Genomic DNA, 20,264 nt, shown 5'->3' on the forward strand with positions numbered 1-20,264 from the left:
ACCATTTTCGTTAGTCGTTCCATGATGTTGTTTGCCTTTCCACTTCTTCTGTTCAGCTCCACATTAAGCGAGAGAGTGTTGCTGATAGTTGACCCAAGGTATGTAAAGTTGTTGACTACTTCCAGGGTGACACCGTCGATTTTGATGGAAGGGGCAATGGTTGTATCTTTCACACCGACGTTTGTCTTTTCCAGGCTGATGGTGAGCCCGAACTTCCTGCAGGCATCAGCGAAACGGCCTTCCAGTATCTGGAGGGCATCCCCGGTGTGGATCACAAAAGCCGCGTCATCCTCAAAGAGCATCTCCCTGATGGGCACTGATCTCACTTTGGTCTTCGAGCCAGTTGTGCCAGGTTGAACAGCCTCCGTCTAAAATGGTGTGCAGATATACGCCATCAATGGACGAGTCGAAGGCATAAGACAAGAACAGGGAGAAGAAGATCCCGAAAAGGGTCGGTTTCAGCACGCAGCCCTGCTTCACGCCGCTGTTGATGGGGAAGGAGTCTGAGGAGAATCCATGATACAGGACTGTTCCCTTCATATCGATGTGGAAAGAGATTACCATGCTGAGTAGTTTTGGGTGACTGCAGATCTTACTGAGAATTTCATATAGGCCCTTCCTGCTGACCAGGTTGAAAGCCTTGGTGAGGTCGATGGACATCATGTAGAGTGGCTGACATTGTTCTCTGCCCTTCTCTCAGAGTTGTCGGAGGGAGAAGATCATGTATGTTGTCGACCTGCCTGCTCTGAAGCCGCACTGGGATTCCGGGTACACACGGTTCGGTAGCAGCTGCAGCCTATTGAGGATGATGCGGATGTACACGACGGTAGCGTAGCGAATGTCTTGGGGGAACTGCTCCTTCAACACAGCAGAGACAGGGCAGCTCATGCAGCGGCTGAAACAATGTTGGTTTCCCATTTTTGATAGCTTCAAGCTGAATGCTGTCGACACCTGGTGGTCTGTCGTTTGGGAGGGAGTCGATTAATTGCTGAGCTCCTCTAAGGTGGGCACTTTGTCGAGATCCTCCATGGTGGGCAGTGTCTGCTTGCTGCTAAGTACAGCTCTGAGTAGTGCTCCACCTATCTGGCCATCAGTTTCTCACGGTCTTTGATCTTCTCTCCCGTCAGAGATTTCAAGGGGCGACCCCTTTCACTGTATAACCTAGAGCCTTCTTGATGCCACTGTACATATTTTTGATGTTTCCATACTCGGTATTGCGCTGGATTCCTTCACACAGTTGCTGTCAGTACTCGTTTGAGCACTGTTTAGCGATGCGTTGGGTGATGCTTTGGGCACTTCTGAGGGCAGCAAGCGTCCGTTCATTGGAGCATATTTTGTAAGCTATGAAGTCTTTTCGTTTGTCTTTGATTATTGGTTCCATCCTTGAAAGGCGTGCGTTGAACTAATCCTGGCTGAGTCTTTCCTTCTTGCCAAACGTGGATATGTTTGTGCTGTAGATGGCACCCTTCATGGAATTTCACTTGGCTGTGGAATCGCGCTCTGGCAGGTCCTGGAGAGCCTGGTCCAGGGTGGACACATTCTCCTCCACCTTCAAAGGGACCGACATCTACGCAGTGTTGATGCAAGGGCGAACGTTTGGTTTTGAGCAGTTCAGTGTTTGTGGCTGTAGACGTAACCTGATGGTTACGAGGGCGTGGTCGGAGTCACTGTCTGCACTGTGGTAACTTCTGGTGGAGAGGACGCTGTTCAGGGCAGAGTGCATGGTGATGACCAAGCCAAGCTGGTGCCAGCGATGAGACCTGGAGTGTTTCCATGACACTTTATATTGTGGCTTACACTTGACGAAGGTGTTTGTAACGCATAGATCATGGTAGGTGCACAGCTTCATCAGTTCAGTTTCTGATTGTTTTCTTTGGTCTTTCTAGTGCCATGATGTCCGAGGCAGGAAGGCCATGACTCGTGGTCCGCACCTACTCTGGAATTAAAATCGCCGAGGAAGATTTAATGGCTCGTCTTTGGGGAATCCTTTGATCTGTTCGTCGAGATACCCATATAACTGATCATTTGTGTCTTCTAAAGACGTGAGGGTGGGGGCGTAGACACTGAGGATGTTGACAGGACCTGCACGAGTGGCAAGGCGGATGGACAAGAGACGCTCAGTGCCCCCTGATGGAGGCTCAACCGAGGAGTGTGTTTTTGATGGCGAAGCCCGTCCGTGCTGGCGGAAATCCTCAGGTTCTCGACCCTTCCAGAAGAAGGTGTAGTGTTCCTCTCTGAGGGAGCCACTTGAGGCGAGCCTGGTTTCCTGGAGGGCAGCTATGGTGACATTTAGTCTGGTGAGCTCTCTGTCAATGATGGCCATCTTTCTGGTGTCGTCCACCTCCTTGAGGTCGTCAGAGATGCCTGTGCACAAGGTGCTCACGTTTCAGCTTGCGAATCGAAGAGCTGGAGTCTTCTTTTTTGGTTTCTTCTTTCTTTTATCTGGTGTTGAATTTCCGTCTGCTGGTCATGCTAAGCAACACACTAAGCTGCAGACACCCACTGGATCAGGCAGACGTTAGCGGGTCAACACCTTACTAACCGGGGGCTGCCCAGTTTGAGGCGGGCGGTAGTCCACCAGTGGCAGACTATGATCCCTACCACCGTCGAAGCTGACCCGTGGCGCTCCTTCCCTACGCCAATAGGGTCGGACGTATGACCCGTAGACTGCCAGCTTCCGTGTTGTTTCCTCACTCAGAAGCGAGGATGCAGTGGCTTCTTCAGGGCGCAAGCCTAGACGTGGATTATGAAAATCCTGGGCTGCCCAAACGTCAGGATCTCTTCCTTGCTGGTGGGGTCCAAAGGAATGCTAGCATGACATTTGGCACCAGTTCGGATGCAGGAATTGCCAGGAAGGAAGTCATATTTGACACCCATCCGTCTTCTGTCTGGGTTTACTCCCGTAGCCTTTCCTTCTCCCGAAGATATCCACAAGGCAGCGGAACCATCATTCAATGGATGGGACTTGGTGGATTTCGAATCAGCGTTTCCTTGTCCTAGACGAACTGCCTGACAAGGCTAACGAGCTCTATCTGCCCGGGCTTGGATTCAGAGATTTTCTTCTCTTAGACTCGTTGCCTCCCAAGGCTAACGAGCCCAGTCTGCCCACCCATTTATACCATCGGGTACTCGGCCGCGCAACACAACATGCTCTGTGAAAACAGAGGACCCACATGAAAGTGATGCTGTGTACACAATAGTGTAGGGGATGCCACATGCAAGTAACCTCCTGTCCAGCAGAGCCAGACAGTGGTCCGCGGCGATCACTACACTTGGAAAAAAGAAACTGTGAGAGTAGCTTCACTTTCCTTTGGCGAGCGGGACGTCAGGCTCAAACCTCGCACCACCCATGAATAGATTATAAAAAAAAAATAATAAAGATTTGCAAAGTAAGTTGGGTTTAGTCATAGGCAAGAGGTTAATTATTTTTTATTGGTCATCCCGATGGACCATTGACCAGTTAACGGTGATCCCAGTGGACCACAGACCAATTAGCAGTTTCAATATTTGCTCTAAGTATCATCCTTATTCATCTGCGTAAAAATATGTACAAATTGTGAAAAACGTGCAATGTTACCGATTCTTTATTGTAAGTAAAATGCAGCTAATTTCAAAATTACACCTAAAATCCACCAATATTTTATGAATTATTAAAGTTCAATGTTGCTATTTATTCTCTTAGTCAACTATGTGTGACTCTGTAATATATTGCTCACACGTTTGTGTCGAACGTATCATATTGCAAGTTCTGACGCTAGACTCTGGTGGTTCTATCATTGGCTGTGGGTAATTAGGGCTTTGATCAGTGTGATTAACATCGTGTAATGGCTGACGTTAGACAATAGCTTGTGATTCTGCCATTGGTTATGGGTAATGAGGGCTTTGATCAGTGTGATTAGCATCGTGTAATGGCTGACGCTAGACAACAGCATGTGATTCTGCCATTGGTTATGGGTAATGAGGGCTTTGATCAGTGTGATTAACATCGTGTAATGGCTGACGCTAGACAATAGCTTGTGATTCTGCCATTGGTTATGGATAACGAGGTCGAGAAAACTTTGATGTTGACAACATGGAGCAAACTGAAACTTTTTACACAATTCTATCGTCTTGCTTAATTGTGGAATTCTTGCTGATTTTAACTCAGAAACATAGAAAATGGTAGAGATAAGTATTTTTATAGCCGATTTAGGAACTGAATACAATTTTTACTTAAAACTGATTCTAAAGTACGTACAACATTTTTAAAACAAAATCTTAATTTTGCAGAAGTAGATTTAATGACGATTACGCAGAGAATATTCGATGCATCACCGACACAAGATAGAATCCTTACAGACAATGCCACGAAATAAACGATAATAGTATCTACAAGGCTGTTGCCTTTCTACTTTAAGTACATAGACATACCTTGACTTTTAAACTGTATGAGGTTTCAATGGCTATTGCACTCTCCTTAATATAAAAACTAAGTGCATTTAGAATGTTTTCTAAGGACTGCAACACTAATATGTATTGCATACAATTTATATTATGAGGAGGGAAGGGGGATAAAAGGGCCCTTGTACACCTCGTTCTGTGTACACACTTTATGCGTTGAGAAGGGAGTGGTACAAAAGGGCGATAATCGCTTCCTGTATGCATGGCCTGCATGCTATTACGACTCGTTTAAGGCAGACACTTCATGTTTAAAGGGGTAATAAAGGGGTTAAGAGGGAGGGGGTATTCCAGAAGCTTGCACTCACACTTTATTGACCACAGTTATTTTAAAACAAAAAGATGGGATTTTAAGATTATTGCAACTCTATTTAATTCACAGAATAAACTTTGCACTCCTATTAAATTCACACAATAGACGTTGCACTCGTATTAATTTCCCACAAAAATAAACGTTGGACACTTATTAAATTCACACAATAGACGTTGTACTCGTATTAATTTCCCAAAAAAATAAACGTTGGACACTTATTAAATTCGCACAATAGACGTTGCACACGTAGTAAATTCACACAATATACGTTGCAGACTTATTAAATTCACATAATAGACATCGCACACGTATTAAATCAACACAGTAGACGTTGCATACTTATTAAATTCACACAATAGACGCTGCATATGTATTAAATTCACAGAATAGACGTTGCATACTTATTAATTTCACACAAGAGACGTTGCATACTTATCAAATTCACATAATAGACATTGCACACGTATTAATTTCCCACAACAATAGACGTTGGACACTTATTAAATTCGCACAATAGACGTTGCGCTCGTATTAATATCCCACAACAATAGACGTTGGACACTTATTAAATTTACACAATAGACGTTGCACACGTAGTAAATTCACATATTAGACGTTGCACACTTATTAAATTCACACAATAGACGTTGCATACTTATTAAATTCACATAATAGACGTTGCATAGTTATTAAATTCGCATAACAGACATTGTACACGTATTAATTTCACACACTAGACGTTGCATACTTATTAAATTCACATAATAGACATTGCACACGTACTAAATTCAAACAATGGACGCTGCATTTATTAATTTCGCACAATAGACGTTCCATACTTATTAAATTCACATAATAGACATTGCACACGTACTAAATTCAAACAATAGACGTTGCATTTATTAATTTCGCACAATAGACGTTCCACACTTATTAAATTCACATAATAGCATTGCATATTTATTAAATTCACATAATAGACATTGCATACTTATTAAATGTAAACAATAGACGTTGCATACTTATTAAATTCACATAATAAACGTTGCGCGCATATTAAATTCATAAAATAGACGTTGCACACTTATTAAATTCACACAACAGACATTACATACTTATTAAATTCACACAATTGACGTTTTGTAAAGTGAGGTATGTCATACTTGTGTATTTCTACCTTTAGGTATCACAGATGCAAGCATGCATAAAGAAAAGGCATTTAAAAGATTAAAAGGTGCAATTTAGAATAAGCTTTCTTCCCTACCTCAGCTGTGTATTTATTGTGTGTTTGCGCGCGTGCGTTTGGTGAGTGTTGCTGTGTGTAATATTTCATCCCTGTGATATAACATGTTGCCAAGGAAAAATAATTTTTCACTTCCTAAGCAAGTTAGCAGATCTTACACCTCCATTAAAATATACGTGGTTTTTTTTCTTTCTAAAACATGAACAATATCATTGTGCATGGATGCGAAATTTACATACATGCACGCACACATGCTTGACTACGTCGAGAAAGGTGTTATGAGCAATCGGAATGTCATTCGTAATTTCGTTTCTTCATGACTAGACAACAAAACCCCAAAGATGTTCCTATTGCACATTACTTTGTATTTGTTTAAAAATATTAACAAAACATTAAAGTATTAAAATGGTTAGTTATGCCCCTTGGAGCAGCTTCGTGGAACTATTCATGCAGTAACTTGACGTGTTAGATTATGCACACAATAAGATTTATCGTTTATATAGAAAATTAAATTGAGATTTATGAAATAATGAATATTCACATTTGATTTTCGTGAGAAAAGGGTATCTTATAAAAACATTCAATAGAGGTAGGCTGAGCATCAGAGACTTACTTTTTGTCTCAGATAAACATGCTTAGATAATTTAATTGACCGACTGTAGTTTTACAACATTAGAATGGTTTCTACCTGGTTTAACGCGTGTGCAGTGTTGTAGTTAGCCGTACTCGGACAATAGTATCGCACGTGTTGCTAAAAATACAGTGGCCCGATCAGCCCCACACCTATATTGACACTGACTGGCGATTTAGGCACATATCGCCTATCAGTATAGACACAGATTTGAGGGTTTGATTTATCGGACTATTTATATGTGTGCAAAAAGTATTTTGTAGATTTGTGTTATATATTTCAGGTAATTAGTGATTTACAACGTAAGAAAAACGGTTAATCCAAGATTTGATGTGTGCATACGTTTGCCAAATAACTAATAAAATGCCTTAACCTTCGAGTCTAAACTGTTCCTTCCGGTTGCAGCAGATTTTTGCACACGTTAATTGGTTAGAGCGTCCGCCTTGGATGCGGGAGATTACGGGTTCGAACCTTGGCCCAGTCATACCAAAGACTTATAAAACTGTTACTTGCAGATGCCTTGCTTGGCACTCAGCTTTAAGAGGTTAGTATTAGGACTGGTCGGCCTGGTGTCAGGATAATATTACTGGGTGGGACATGTCTGCGGCATGACGCCTCAGTGCTAGACAACACTAATGATCATTTCGACATGACATCATCCTGACATTCAACCAATCAAACACCGCTATCTGACTCATTCGAGTAGGTGATTGACTCAGTTTTTAGACCTTTGTCTTTTATAGCGAAAAAAAAATCCATTTATACTGCTGTTTTTAAAAAATATTTATAACCAATAATATGCGGAAAGATTTTCCAAGATTCGATTTGAGAAATTCTATGACGACGAAATTAGACACTTATAAGCCAGGACGAAGGATAAGACCCGAGTAAACCGAATGTTTTCACCCACCTGAACCAAACGTAGTCTATCGTAGCGGGCATATCGAAATTATCAATAAACTGCCACACTGCTGACATCGTAGCAATGTCTAAAATTGTTAAAGCTACGTTAAAAATAAAAAATAAAAATGTAAAACAAACCCACGCACACACAAACACTGAATGGAAAGTCTAGTACCAGATTTTCGAATCGCGCTAGAATCTGGATGAGACCGTAGAGCTACATAGGAGGGAAGGATTCCGATTGCAAGCTCAACAGGCATCATACAAGTTATACAAGGTGGAAACATTCCTGTTTGGTCATATTGATGCATACATATTTCTCAGTACAGTAGTCTACTTTTTAAGAATGCATACACAAAGTTTTGGAAAAGTGCAATTTCTATTGATCTTATTGCTTAAATACTAGTTAACTCTCGATTTCATTGATATCACATTTTTTTAAAATCAAGTATAGCCCATCTTCTCTTTTCAAAAATAAAAGTTGCTTCTTGGTACAAAGTGTTAAAATTTAATTGTAATCACAATTTAAATTTATATGTGCAAGATCATGCTCAAGGCGTTCTTTCTCGCAAAAACTACAGACTTTGCGGCCAGTTTTCCACACAGTGTAAAGAAAAAAGTGTGGGTTAAACGGTTACGACATCAAAAGGTGAGTGTATCGCACGTTGCTTTTATTGCTGTATCAGCTAGATCCTTTTACTGTTGACGTACTGCTTTTCTTTTGTAAACACGAAATGGGCTGTCTTTTCTGCACGGAAATGTTGCTTTGCTTCTGTACCTCACAGGCAGTGAGAAACTGTTGATTGTACCGAGCCACCACGCAAGGACAGCCATTGGGTTTGATGTGGTAGAAGACGTATTTCTTTGAACTTGAAATCTCCTATTTCAAAACCGGCTAACAAACAATCCAAGCGTAAATTACAATTTACATAACATCAAAATCAGTATGACCGTAAAGCACGTGTCAGCATTATCGGGTAAAACAAACACTGGCTTGTGTTTCACCGATTTGTACACATCAGTTTTAAGGTCTATTGGTAATAATAAGATTCATTGCAGGTGGGTGGGGATGGTAATCGGTGAAGAAATGACTAAATATTATGGTAATAATGATATCTCATTTCTTTCAATTAAGTATCTGCAACATTTAACAGTGGGTGTGTGAAAGAATAACTTATAATAAAAAAATTGTGTACCTTTTTGTCCACAGACTTTCATGCATTGTACAGAAAAGTGGCGTATGCATGTAGCAAAAATGAAATGCCACCAACACTTATGAATAATCCACTTTGTGGCAAGAAAAAGTTTTTGTATAAAACTTTAGCTTGACCTGTTTTTTCTGCATATGGTATCTGAAGAAAAACTGGATTCTAATCAGTTATAAATAACATTGACAGTAGTTTTTAAGAAATTGTTGGAAGGCCCGTATTTGCCATAAGCAGCATTTCCTGATGAAGACAATAACACAATTTCTCCGTGCATTTCGATAATAATAATAATGACACAATTTCTAGCCATAAATATTATGATCCCCAAAATGATCATTTGAACTATTTGGTTTGACTCGGCTGGTGTTCGAACCCTCGACCTCCCGTGTCAGAGGCAGACGCTCAAACCACTTCGGCCATCGAATAGGTCCCCGTGAGTGAGAAAAAAAAAATACAATGTGGCCCCTAACGCCAACAAAAATGGCCGTCCATATCCTAGAAGTATGATAAAACAATAGCTATGTGTAATATAGGGCTCAACAGTACGTCAGCACAATCCTGGCGATATGAACAAATCAGTAGAGCAACAGTAAAATCAAAATTCTTCTTCGTACATTCAGCGTGAACTTTGGCAAAATAGTTTCATGCATTTCTCTCCTTGCTGCTCAGAAGAGTGGATGTTTTATCTAAAGTGTCAATATTTTCCTGCTTAATTCACCAAATTTATGTACTTTTGTGATTTATTCGCGGTTCTGAAGCATTCATATTTCCTGCTGTCGTCGCAAAACATGTGACATCGAATGAGCACTAATTGTTCTGGATGTTTAATGCTTGAAACGAATTTCACGAAAACCTTCTTGATTATATTTTCCTGTCATAAACTAACTTTTGAGTAGTTTTAATTACCACTACAACCACCACCACCACCACATCAGTGTCTACACATAGCAACTAAATGATGATAATTTTATTTTAGGGTTACCAAAGGATGGGGTTTAATTTAAAAGGCTGCGCCACCCAACCCGACCTTAAATGGATACACTCGATTCAAAAGTAATCAGCGCATATTAACGTGACTGATCTTCATCGAGTCTACAGTCATTGAACACTTAGAGCATTGAGGACTCACTGGATGTCGGGATAAGTTACCTTAAAGAGGGAAAACAGGATTATATTTTACCCGGAAAAATTTGACACTTTGGACAAAAGCTAGAAAATCTTTTCTGAAGGAGAAGAAGAGGAAACATTAGATTTTTTCTGAAATATGACAGTCTATCTTTAATAAAATTTCAAAACGAGCAGCAGCTAGATAAAGATTTGTTACTGTAAGTTATGTAATCTATTGACTTGTAACACTTTCAGGACGGATATCAGTAAAAGAATCACAACTAATAAGTTTTACACCACGTGACTTCCGCAGAAAACCCAAGGGAAATGATGCAGATTCACAGAGAAACGTGAAAATAATCGAATCCACATACATGCTGTTATACTTTAGCAAAAAGAATGGAGTCCTCAGTCACGCATGCTGTTATATTTTAGCAAATAGAATGGAGTCCTCAGTCACGCATGCTGTTATATCTTAGCAAAACGAATGGAGTCCTCAGTCACGAATGCTGTTATATTTTAGCAAAAAGAATGGAGTTCTCAGTCACGCATGACGTTATATTTCAGCAAAACGAATGAAGTCCTCAGTCACGCGTGCCGTTGTATTTTAGCATAAAGAATGGAGTCCTCAGTCACGCATGCCGTTATATTTCAGCGAAAATAATGGAGTCCTCAGTCACGCATGCCGTTATATTTTAGTGATATGGTAGAAGTGTAAACTAATCTAATAACTTACTTTGATCATCCTTCTTACAAGTAAGAACAATGTAAACGCAACTTTCCGTATATTCAGGTGCTGAATTAAAACACACACACACACACACACACACACACACACACACTAAAAGAAAACAGTTGCTCATACAATTTGGGAACCGCTCCGGTGGCCTAGTGGTTAGAGCGTCCGCCTCGGATGCGGAAGGTCGTGGGTTCGATCCCCGGCCGAGTCATACCAGAGACTTACAAAAATGGTACTAATAGCTGCCTTGCTTGGCGTTCAGCATTAAGAGGTTAGTGTTAGGACTGCTCGGCCTGGTGTCAGGATAATGTGACTGGGTGGGACATCATGCTACATGTCTGCGGCATGATGCCCCAGTGCTAAACATCACTATAAACTGCCATATTGCAGACATCGTAGCGACATGACTGAAAAATTGTTAAAGCTACGTTAAAAATCAAAATCACATCACATCACATCACAGTCTGGGATTTCACTCTCTGCCTCTTTGATCGCATGTTCCGGGTTTAAATCAGACGACCAAACGTGTTTTAGTGACTGGTTTAGATAGAAAAGTGATTTATGTGACTGAATATAATCAGCATTTTTACTAAACCTTGGTGGATTTTAATTCGTTGCTTTCAAAGAACAAAAATTTGAACGTCCTTCGTAATTATGAAGAAGTAAAAGCCAAAACTTTTAACGTATATGTGTATTACTTGTTTACGGAACGTTCGTTCAGTATACTTACAATTAACAGCAAATGCGGGGCCCGAGTGGCCGAGTGGTCTAAAGCGCTCTCCGTTACGGATCACTGCCATCTCACCTCTGTCTGCGTGGGTTCGAGTCTCGGATTCAGCCATTAATACTGGCCGCCATGTATAGCCTATCGTGTGCTGAAAAATGGCGTTAAACCCTACAACTACAACAACAACAACAGCAAATGCACAAAACTGGCTTAAATGTATATTAAAGTATTGTGTTTATATATATCGTGCCCCACCCTCCCCCACAGTACTGGGGGTGAAGGATACTTCATGCCAAAACCCTCCCCACGGTCATGGGGATATAAAATACCTCTCGCCCCTACCTTCCCCGGGGTTCTGAGGATGTAAAATACATCTTTCCCCGCCGTCCCCCACGGTCCTCGGGATATAGAATGATCCTGAAGCGACCTCCTGGATTTTATAAGAGGCGGCAAGAGGAAACCAGTTTACTGTAAAATGTGTCCTCGCAGACATTTTAAACGAGGTCTTCGTCTTTTCAAAAGAATGTCATTTATATGCCAAAATTTTGACCTCCTGTTTTAAGTATTTTACCCATTCTGTGCCTCTTTCTTTGCTTTTGTATTCGGTTCTTTCCACTCAATCAATTTGTAACAGGAGTAACGAAATGTTGATGATGGCTATTTAGTCCCAACAAGCGAAGGGCTTCTTCTGAAAGGGCGTGTTCCCTATGGAAACGTCTGATTCAACATACCCAAACACTGTTGTACATAGTTCGTTGAAACACAAGTCATGTAAGACATATGCTCTGCGTCACACGATAATCCTCCTACGTGATTTATTGTCATACTGTTTTGATGTTGCATTCAAAGTAGTTGATACGTTGATTATTGTGTAATTGGGTTTAAAATAGGAAATTTCCTATTTACAGGAGTCCAGATTGGAGAGGTGGGTATCTATCTGTGAATGTATGTTTGCATATTATTTGATAGCTAATTCGTGGTTCTAAAACAAATTCACCTATCTTGTTCTCAACGTAAACGAGGCACACATAATGTAAGGTATTGAATGTCTTGTTGTTGTTTCTTAAGCCTATTATAATTTTCTACAAATTGATTATTGTTATTAATTAAATATGAAAATGTCGAAAAGCTGCTCTCTCTCTCTCTCTCTCTCTCTCTCATCGTAGCAAGATACGGTCAAAAATCCATGAAAAGACTTGAGAATATTCGCTTGTATATTATTATATTTTAATTACCTCTTGTTGGTTCGTCATTTCACATAGTTTCTATTCCACACTAAGTTCCATTCGCCGGTATGTGAATTGCTGAGTGTTCAGTGATCAAAAACTAATCATGTGTTTGCAGTGCTCTGCTTTCTTCAGGAAAACCAACTTTCATGTTTAAATCATAAGTGTGTCTTATATTGACTTATTCAATGTAAATAAAAATAGAAATTAAAAGATGTAGACAATCAACGTATTAATTTGCAAAGGAGATTGAGAATAGCCACAAAAGGCACAGAAGTACATTTTGTAACGGACACACTCGGCAGGGACGGGAGGAGTTCTATCACTCAGTCAATATACAATTGCCCGTAGTCACTCTTAACTCCGTTTAAAGGGCAAATATATATATATATATATATATATATATATATATATATATATATATATATATATATATATATATATATATATATATATATATATATATATATATATATTCTTTATTTATTGGGTTTAACAGTACGCTATCCCAATTGTGATAATATGGACAAATTAATGTTAGAATCCTTGTGGACTGGTCTAATGGCATGACTTTTTCGGCAAGTCATCACAATAGTGGCTATATGGTGCCAACAAAAGGTAATGTTCGCAAAATGTAAAATGAACTTCACAAAAGCTTGGGAATTTAAACCCTTCCAAATAAATATAAGCTTGAAGTACAACAAAATATCAGGCATAGAGATGTTACAGTTCTAGAAATGTACATAAAATAAACGATTACGGAGGAAGAGACTCACTGAAACAAGAAGAACCTCGGGCTGTTAGAGGTGGAGGGGGATATAGAAAGTCAATAACTGTAATCGACCTTGCCTTACGAGTTTTATACGCGTTAACTTGGCAACCTTTACATTGTAGTCACTACAAAAGAACGTGTACACTGCCTTGACATGACTTGTTACCAGTGCATTGCATATCCAGACTAACAAAGGTTAACGTGTACACTGCCTTGACATGACTTGTAACCAGTGCATTGCATATCCAGACTAACAAAGGTTAACGTGTACACTGCCTTGACATGACTTGTAACCAGTGCATTGCATATCCACACTAACAAAGGTTAACGTGTACACTGCCTTGACATGACTTGTAACCAGTGCACTGCAATATCCAGACTAACAAAGGTTAACGTGTACACTGCCTTGACATGACTTGTAACCAGTGCACTGCAATATCCAGACTAACAAAGGTTAATACATACCACATGGTTTGAGTCTGAAAGTCTTTCTATGTCAATTCAGCCTCTAAAAGTCCAGGTAAGAAAACGTGTACGTGACAACAATAACGTCTTGAAATGAGTGGTATGTTTGAATGCTCAGCAGATATGCGTGACGGTAAATTGAGCGGAGATCAAATTGTTATCTTCCAAGTTGTTTTCTTTTTTACTGAATATTTATGAATAGGTTTTATTAGTAGCTATAAATGGAGACCCTCATTGTGCAAAACTGCAATATCACTTCTAACGTCATTAGACGTACAATCTTATAAATTCTTTCTTAAAAGTATGTTGTTCTATACACGTAATAACATCTATGAAATTATGCTGACACAGTTCATATTTAAAGATGAATTAACCTTACATGGAGTTCTTTTGTTGTCATAAGAAAAGGAAAAAAAATAACATTGGGAAAGAGAAAACGAGTAAGAACTAAAACCGGGTGTGTGTGTGTGTGTGTATGTGTGTGTGTGTGTGTGTGTGTGTGTGTGTGTGTGTATGTGTGTGTGTGTGTGTGTGTGTGTGTGTGTGTGTGTGTGTGTAGCATCTCTTTTTATATAACTGTAGAAATTCATGTTATTTTTGGAGCTGAAAACAAAATATATACAGTACTGAAAGCTTTATATAGTTATGGTATGTGTGCAAGGAAGAAAAGGGAGAGAAGGGAAGACGTGTAGACAGAAAAGATCAGGAAACATAAATAATGATATGGAGGAAAAATATACTATATAATAGATATATGTACATGCATATGTATTTTTTAAAAATTGTATAAGATAATAAGTGTAAAATAGATCACCACAACCACCACCACCAATAATAATAATAATAATAATAAGAAGAAGAAGAAGAAGAAGAATAAAACGGGATTTAGAGATATAAATAAATTTTCAAGGATGTATATAAACAATTTAAAACTATTTTCAAAATATGACTACGTTATTACTAGTATATTTACATGTGTGTGTACCATTCATATTACATGTTATATTCGAGTGTGTGTGTGTGTGTGTGTGTGTGTGATCCAGTTTGAAATTAGAGTCTTTGCTAGAATAGGTTTTGTCGCAGGAATTCCATAACATAATTTCTTCAGAAACAATATTAGATTATGATTTTTTTGGGTAGTTTTTATAATAAGGCAAAATGTTGAGTCAGTGAACAACTGACTTGTTAGGTTAGATTACATTTTCTATTTCTTTAGTTCCTTAGTTTCTAATAATATGTATATTTCATCATGATAGTATATTCTGCAACCGTTCATACCTTTAAGAAAATAATTTCTTTTTGCAAAGTTTTTCCTGAATGTCTTTTGGGAATTTAATGGTAACTCTTATCACATATAATTTACAGATTGACGGACCCTTGCATAATACAATAAATCTGCCCCAACATTATATCTGTTATTTAATGTTTACCATTAAAGGAACTTTCCACGTTTAAGAGTTTATGTTATTAGAGATAAAAACATATTTCCCAAATTAATTTTCAACGCCTTCCCGAACTAATTATCAGCATCTTTCCCAAATTAATTATCAACACCTTTCCCAAATTAATTATCAGAATCGTTCCCAAATTAGTTATAAATACCTTTGCCAGATTAATTATCAACACCTTTCACAAGTTATTTATAAATGCATTTCCCAAATTATCAACTTCATTCCCAAATTAATCATCAGCACTTTCCCAAGTTAATTATCAACATCTCAAGTGTTCCTTTCTACATACAGTAACAAATATCATACTTACTACATTCCTTCAAGAAATTATAGCAATTAAATATTAGAATATTCCATTTGTATTTTGTAAGAATTATTTAAGACATTTGAAGAGAAAATGAGATTTTTAAAAGCAATCACTTTAGGCCCACCTACTTTATAGCTTTATTATTGGTTTTCGTCTTAGCTTACAAACTTACCTTTTTCACGAGTACGTAAAGAGTAAACTGTTTAATTTATTAATTTCCAGTCTGAAGGATTTTGCAAACTGATTAATATGTGATTAAGTACAAAGAAAACAAGTGATTTTTTCCGAATAATTTTCATATAAGTGGTTGAATTTCGTTGAATTTACAGTCATAATTAAGATTAATTACCGCAGTATACTCACAACACACTGCAATATATACGTTAAACACTCTAACATGGACGCAACATACTATAATATGTACGCTACATACTGTAATAATGATACGTACTGTAATATATAAACTACACACTGTGACATGAACGCCATATATTGTAACATGTACGCTACACACTGTAATATTTATGCTACATTCTGCAATATGTACACAACGCCGTAATTTGTACGCTATGTAAGCTACCTTCTCCCACATGTACGCTACATACTGTAATATGTACGCTACGTACTTTAACACTTACACTACACAAACTACATCCTGTAATATGTAAGCTACGTACTTTAACACTTACATTACGCAAACGACATCCTGTAATATGTAAGCTACGTACTTTAACACTTACACTACGCAAACTACATACTGTAATATGTACGCTACGTACTTTAACACTTACATTACGCAAACTACATCCTGTAATATGTACGCTACGTACTTTAACACTTACACTACGCAAACTACATACTGTAATATGTAAGCTACGTACTTTAACACTTACATTACGCAAACGACATCCTGTAATATGTACGCTACGTACTTTAACACTTACATTACGCAAACTACATCCTGTAATATGTACGCTACGTACTTTAACACTTACACTACGCAAACTACATACTGTAATATGTAAGCTACGTACTTTAACACTTACATTACGCAAACGACATCCTGTAATATGTAAGCTACGTACTTTAACACTTACACTACGCAAACTACATACTGTAATATGTACGCTACGTACTTTAACACTTACACTACGCAAACGACATCCTGTAATATGTAAGCTACGTACTTTAACACTTACATTACGCAAACTACATACTGTAATATGTACGCTACGTACTTTAACACTTACACTACGCAAACGACATCCTGTAATATGTAAGCTACGTACTTTAACACTTACATTACGCAAACTACATCCTGTAATATGTACGCTACGTACTTTAACAATTACACTACGCAAACTACATCCTGTAATATGTACGCTACGTACTTTAACACTTACACTACGCAAACTACATACTGTAATATGTAAGCTACGTACTTTAACACTTACATTACGCAAACGACATCCTGTAATATGTAAGCTACGTACTTTAACACTTACACTACGCAAACTACATACTGTAATATGTACGCTACGTACTTTAACACTTACACTACGCAAACGACATCCTGTAATATGTAAGCTACGTACTTTAACACTTACATTACGCAAACTACATACTGTAATATGTACGCTACGTACTTTAACACTTACACTACGCAAACGACATCCTGTAATATGTAAGCTACGTACTTTAACACTTACATTACGCAAACTACATCCTGTAATATGTACGCTACGTACTTTAACAATTACACTACGCAAACTACATCCTGTAATATGTACGCTACGTACTTTAACACTTACACTACGCAAACGACATCCTGTAATATGTACGCTACATATTTTATTGAAATTCTGATGTCAATGGAGGATCTTAAATAAGCGCTCACTTAAGATGAAATTTGTTAACCATTTGAATAACTCCTGACTTTTTCGAGCTAAAGATTGAAATCGTTCAATTTATAAACATTGTATATTTCATTTTAAATCAATGTATATATTAGAACTATATTTTTTCTCAATACGAAAGACACGAACCCTTTTTTTAAAAAAACGTTTTTTTCGAAAATCACATCGCTCTAGCCTGATAATGGATCGAAATTTAATTCAGCGCTGCTGACATTGCACTTTTACGTATTGTGTTGTACTGATATGACGCAGTTACCTAATATAACTTCATCAGCTATATTTCACAAGTAACTATCAACACCATGAAATAGGTCAAAGAAACGCCATAGCATGCGCGTCATATGAGAAAGTAAAGCTAAGCAAATGAAGTATTTGTAAGCAGGATGAGATATAAAATGTATAAATTGGCTATCATGGATTCCAGGGACAACTGACCAGTCACTTTGCGAGCAAGATGCGAACCATTTCCAAAGTATCAAGGCAGCATGCTGTCACAGAATTGTATAAATTCTTTCATTTATTAAATACATGTACTCGGGTTTCGTTTTTCGTGTACAACGATACCCGAGGGTGATTTATGTATATATTGTGTTGTATTTCGAAATAGTGAGTTCAGTTCATCCTATGCCGCACGTGCGATGTGCTTTCGATGGGAAGAACCGAATGCCTTCAGTGCACAAACGATATCTGTGTATAAATACCTCACCGTAGGTAAATCTCTTTTCCTTATGAATAGCCTTGTCAGTCAGCGGTCTGCTATAAGGACTTGCATATCTTCAGCTGTAGAGGTGTGTAAGTTTATTAATTTCTTGTGTATAAGATATAACTATTGTACCACCATGCTTATTTTTGTATGTTTGCTATGTCGCTTTGGTTTATGCAGTATAATGCATGTATTTCTATTCTTGTTTGCGACTCAGCAAGGGATTTATATTAGTAATATAAAGCTACATTTTTAAGAAATGTTTATTACAGTAGGATTCTTATCAAGCAGGGTTAGGTTTATTTCTGAAAACTGTTATTTTGTAATTATCGTGCCGATAATGTAATCGGTATAACTTACCGTGTATAACGTCATTACGTTTTTCTATGCCCGTATAGTGTATAGTACACGGTATTGGATGTATTTTCAGCTGTTCGGAGTGTCCGGAGTGTAGAGCTGTCTGGAGTGTCCAGAGTATCTAGGGTGTCTAGAGTGACCAGCGTGACCCAAGCGTTCAAAGTTATCAGAATGATCGGGGTCGACGTGGTGCAAGCTGTAAAGCCAACCACAGGAATTAACCGTAGCAGCCGTGAAGCTGAACTGTAGCGGCCGTGGAGCTGAAATAAAGTGTGCTGATGACGGAGTGTATCTCCTTACATATAATCAATTAGCCGTTGGCTAATTTTGGGGTTCGTTAAACCCATTGTATCTTGTGGGAATGTAAAGATAAGTTGTATATCTGTCCCTTTTCGTCACCATAATTTCACTACCTGAGTGAATTCATTTTACTACACGAGTAAAATTCTACATTGTTTACTAGCTGAGTAAACTATATCCATCTTTTCATTGTGAAATCTTTGTGAACCATTCACGCCTTGTCTTTGTTTTTTGTAAAGTAATTTATTTGCATTTTTCATTATTAAGTCTGTGCGTTCTTATGTTAATTAATCCAATATTTGGATTATATATACGCGCACATATTCATAATTAATTGCTCATTAAAATCATTCATTATTAAACATTGTATTTATATCATCGTCAAAAGTGTTATGTTGTGAATCCGGAAATCCCACCATGTTATCTTGTTACACCTGCCTGTCAAAGCTACGGGTAATAGATCTCTCACATCGAGGTAGTTTTAGCAGCAAAAATGATTTATGGATATGCGGCAATTTAGTTAAATACGTTTTGGATTTTGTTTTACATGAAAGTGGTTAATATCATCTGTATTATGAAAACGAGTAGACACGGCATAGTCGGTCATTGCGGTATTTTCATGAATAGTTCTTAAAAATAAAAATATACATTATTATCAAAATCATTTTTTGTCAAATTCTCTTCATGGCCTGGAATTATCTTTTCAGATTTCTTTTTTATTTTTAAGTAAGCTTTTCTTGAAAGTTAAGTGAAATTTTTGAGAACCAAGGGTCTGAAAACAGCTAATGTATCAATTCATATCAAGACCAAGCAATAAACAATTGTGTCGATGCCACTGCGTGAGTTTGGCTTCATGTCGTTGTTTTCCTTACGGTATATTTCAAAGGTCATCGTGACGACAATACTATCAAAAATAAATTTCCCTTTATCAAAGTAAGGGACACACATTCACGAGACTAATTTTACACTTGTATGTTAGTAGTGAAGTGGGCCACCCTAGCGTCAAGGGGAATTAGCATTACAGAACCCCTTGGGCCACTCTAGCGTCAAGGGAAATTTAACATGGGGGAAAACTCATGGGCCACTCTAGCGTCAAGGGAAATTGAACATGGGGAAAACTCATGGGCCACTCTAGCGTCAAGGGGAATTTAACATGGAAGAAAAAAATATCCATTCTAGGGACAAGGGATATTTAACATGGAGAAAAATCGTGGGACTGTATAGGGACAATGGGATCGGGACCCTATTTTAATATGGTCCCGACCTGATGGGTCTATTGAAAGGGAACAGGGGAGAGGGATAGAACACACACACACACACACACACACACACACACACACACTATAAAATGGATAAAATTAGTAACTACTTACAATATCAACTTGGGTGACGATCGTGGATAAACACCCATGTATCTATTTATAGCTATAATCAGCTAAAATTCCTATGAAATCCCACT

The 20,264-nt window shown here is 38.2% G+C and overlaps 1 long non-coding RNA gene across 1 annotated transcript; it reads left to right on the forward strand.

Moving 5' to 3' along the window:
* Positions 1-12,103: 12,103 nt before the first annotated feature.
* LOC149798943 (uncharacterized) lies at positions 12,104-19,192 on the forward strand. Its single transcript, XR_016420850.1, has 2 exons — positions 12,104-12,233; positions 18,579-19,192. It is a non-coding gene; the product is annotated as an uncharacterized LOC149798943 (long non-coding RNA).
* The last annotated feature ends 1,072 nt before the right edge of the window (positions 19,193-20,264 follow it).

Source organism: Sinohyriopsis cumingii, chromosome 5, assembly GCF_028554795.1.
Source record: "Sinohyriopsis cumingii isolate HCF-2022 chromosome 5, ASM2855479v2, whole genome shotgun sequence".
Classification (NCBI taxonomy): Eukaryota; Metazoa; Mollusca; class Bivalvia; order Unionida; family Unionidae; genus Sinohyriopsis; species Sinohyriopsis cumingii.